At 37.6% G+C, this 4,179-nt stretch overlaps 1 long non-coding RNA gene across 1 annotated transcript; it reads right to left on the minus strand.

Annotated features, from left to right (window-relative positions):
* Positions 1 to 439: 439 nt before the first annotated feature.
* Positions 440 to 1,238, minus strand: LOC133953229 (uncharacterized). Its single transcript, XR_009920675.1, has 3 exons — positions 942 to 1,238; positions 780 to 827; positions 440 to 678 (listed from the first exon to the last, which is right to left on the minus strand). It is a non-coding gene; the product is annotated as an uncharacterized LOC133953229 (long non-coding RNA).
* Between the last annotated feature and the right edge of the window lie 2,941 nt (positions 1,239 to 4,179).

The raw sequence follows: 4,179 nt of genomic DNA on the forward strand, positions 1-4,179 counted from the left end.
ACTTAATCACAGGAATGATGGGAGTGATGACCAAATACTTGAAACCCCCAGTTGGAGCCTAAAGGTGGATGCTGGGGTGATGAAGGAGCTGAAGCAACAGGTAGCAATACTGCAGCAGCAGTGCGATCAAGAGGGGTTGACTGGTAATGTCTCTCTGGTTAAATAGACCACCTGATACGGTGGGTGTGTATTATAGATGGCTGTGGAGATTGAGGTATGTCACATGATGTATGTCACATGATGTATGTCACATGATGTATGTCACATGATGTATGTCACATGATGTATGTCACATGATTGGCGCAGCGCAGCTCGAGTTGCCTGCCAGAAATCGCAGGCGTCGCCATATTTGTGATTGGACCCAAATTAAATATGGGTGTGATAGCAGCCAAACACTCTCCACTGAAAGGGATGATATTTAAAATGACGACCTTTTCAGTTGTAGTCTGAGAAACAGCTCACACAAAGAATAAAACAACAGTACCTTTGCAACAGCCTCGGCCATCGGACCACAGTTCTCCTTTATGAAGCACAGCAGTTCCATAGACCTCTCCATGACCAGTATAAACACTTGGTCCAGATCGTACCAGTCCATTAACCCACAGTCATTGGTTCGCCTGCAGCTTTCTGCATGAGCAGCACCTCCTTGGGAATACTGTGTGGCCTCCCATTTAACATCTAAAGGAAAAATATGTGTGTGTATATCATCAACAACAAGGAAACAACAAAAGTCACACAATTAATTTCAACAGTTGGTGCTGAGACAACAGATCACTCACCACTCTTTGAGGCGGAACAGACGATTAGGGGATGTGTTTTATCGCCACCTACATGACAGATCATGAGCACTTTGGTTAGTTCCAGGGATGAAGTCAGAGCACATATGTGTGATGTGAGAATATTATATTAAATAATTTTATCACATCAGATTATGTACTTACTAGTAAATCATCAGACCTCCTATGGCCGGCATAAACTGAGCCAAAGCTTCCTTTACCAAGTATTTCAAGCTCCAGGTACTTGACCTCATAGTCGACTGCACCAATGAACACAGACAAAGACACATGGTTTAATATAGTTTGGGGGAAAAAAAAGAAGCATCACTACCTCTAACTTAAAAAAAATATTTTTTCCAGGACTGACAGTTTGATATATTAACTCATCATCCACCTTTTCATATTTCTAAGGCTTTCAACCACCACATTTCGACATATGTAGTCTTTTCAGATGTCGTGGAAATAGCTCAGTGGCGAGAAATCCTCATATAGCTTCACGAAGTAAAATCCATCCACCTGACAGGGAGCTGAAAGATAAGTATTTGTTTGAGCTCCAATGAACACAGACACAGACACATGGTTTAATATAGATGTGAAAAAAAGATGGCATCACTACCTCTAACTTAATATTTAGTTTTTTTTCTTCGAGAACTGACATTTTAATATATTAACTCACCATCAGGCAACAGGATAAACAGCAACAGACCCATGTGCTCTCTGTCAGGAGGAATCTCTCTCAGTGTGGACTGATTGGGCCATGACTTGAAAACGTGGTAGAATGATGGATTTGATCTTCAAACATGAACTCATTAGTGTTTCAACTTTGACCAGCACAGTGTGTTACTCAACCCTTGTATGGTGTACAGGTCTGTGGGACCCGTTTTCAATGTTTACTAAAAGAAAAAATGATGCAATAAATATTTTTTTCAACCTGAGCCTTGGTTCATTTTCTGTGATGAACATATACAATGACATATTTTCAGTGACTGTTCACTGTACATCCCCCCTTCACATTTATATTACATATGTGGTGTGCGGGTCCACTGGACCCAGGACTACGTAAAGTGTTAAATTGTTCATTTCAAGCATCTCTGCTCCACATTCCTGCACATTTTATGTAAAAGTTCTCTGCCAGTTTCTGCATCTCACAAGGATTTTGTGGATTCCCCCTTGGATTTGAAAACTCCAGCACGGATAATAACCCAAAGTATGCAAATAAATGGGTTTGGTCCATCTCATTCCAGCTTTCTACGAAAACATGCTGTTCCTCCAAATAAGTGCAGAATGATTTACGTAATGAAAAGTTTGTAAGAAGGCTTGATGTCCTGCACATGATTACTGCCATCTGTGTCGGCCCTGGTTGCACGTTATTACATTGGTAGCCATGCGATTTCATCATTTTTTGTCATCCATATGTTGGCTGCTGATGGTCTGGCCTGGATTTGGGACTGGCTGCAGATGAACTTTTTATGTAGCTGGCCGATGGTCAATCTCATCGTCTTCTTCAAACTCACTCAGACTCGGAATTGATAGAAACAGGATCTTCATATTCTCTAAACTCTTCCCCTTCATTGTCTTCCAAAGATTTTTCTCTCTTCAAAAATAATTTCTCATGTAGACTGACATGAGTGTGTTTCATTTCTAATAAAGTTCAAGAAATATCCCTCAACACTGATGAAAAACCTTGATTCATATTCGTTTTTTCCAATCATATCTTGATTGTAATTGATGTTTCTTTGTATAATTTTATTTTATCACAAAAAACGTAAAGCACTTTTATTCATAAATGTGATTTAACAGGGGTAAATGACAAATATTAACCATATATACTGTTTATATTGCTTGTAATTGGGATAAAGTTAACATATTTTACATATATTGATGTAGCTGCATTGATTGAAAGACCGAATAATGTGGTGGGTCCATCAGACCAGGCTGAGTGACCAAAACACGAACACCACACAAGTTTAAGCTGAAAGAGCTGCCCTGTTTAATTCAAGCCTCCAGTGGACCAGTCGTGATAAAAATGGTCATAAGCTGTCAATTATAATTTTTTTTATTATGAATTTAAGATTCTATGACAAGAAGTTAAGATTTTTTTATTGTTTGGTCTATTTATTATTGTCTCAATTTAGCTATGAACTGATTTCATTTTTGTTTGTATTTATTGATGTTTTTAATAAACTTGTTGTGTTTGTTTTGCTCATGAAGGAAGCAGGTTAGAACAGGCTCTGTTCCCACTATGATAACACAGTGACACTTTCATGGAATTTTGCTGGTAGTGTCTTTGTTATATATCATAGCTAAGGTATTTAAATGAAATGATTAACAGCTCATCAACATTGAATTGTCCAGCTGTAATTGCAGGCCATGTGCATTTTAATACCTTATTTAGGGAACATATGTATATGTTTACACTTAATATTGATTGGTTCCTTCCAATCAAGAGAGCAAGACAATTTTGAATTCTAAACATTGTCCAAGGGCTGGTTGATATATCAAGAATTATCATGATAAATTTCACATCAGATTTTTTTTAAAGTTTATAGGCAGTTTTGGTCATTACTCTTTACATTTAAAGGGAGATTTTTGCTACTGAGTGTGGAGCTATGTTATAAAAGTAATTTTCCTATGTTGTTCTGTATTTTCAAGCATCTGCCTCCATTACTTATGGATCACTGTGTCACTGCTATGCACTTTTATTCATGATTTGATCAATACTCCTCTCTTTAAGTTTAAAGGCAGATTTTCGCTCCTGAGTGAGGAGCTATGATACAAAAGTCCTTTTCCTATGTTGTTCTGTATTTTCAAGCATCTACCTCCATCACTTATGTATCACTGTGTCACTGTTATGCAGTTATATTTCCTCTCGCCACACTTTGTGATCACTGGTTCTCTCTCCTTGCTAAACCTCTACTCACACCAAACCAGTTTGCTACAGGCTCTTGACCGACCTATATTCAGGTAATTTACCCAAATGTAAATACCCTCCTGCTTCTGTTCTTTCACCATCATCATCATATCAGCATGATGATGATGCAAAATCTCCCAAAGCAACAAGCCTAGTAAGAAGTATATAAATATGATATTTTCCAACATTCTTTATTTAATTACACTTAATATTGATCGACTCCTTCCAATCAAGAGAGCAAGACTAACTAGACCTGAGTCAGTGTATTCACTCATGCAGGAATTATTTTTTTAATCCTGTTTTATTTGTCACTTATTGACAATTTGGAATTCTAAACATTGTCCAAGGGCTGGTTGATATATCAAGAATGATCACAATAAATGTCACATCAGCTATTTTTTTAAGTTCATAGGCAGATTTGGTCATTAAACCTCTCTTTAAGTTTAAAGGCAGGTTTTTGCTACTGAGTGAGGAGCTATGTTATAAAAGTCC

Source organism: Platichthys flesus, chromosome 5 (assembly GCF_949316205.1).
Source record: "Platichthys flesus chromosome 5, fPlaFle2.1, whole genome shotgun sequence".
Taxonomy (NCBI): Eukaryota; Metazoa; Chordata; class Actinopteri; order Pleuronectiformes; family Pleuronectidae; genus Platichthys; species Platichthys flesus.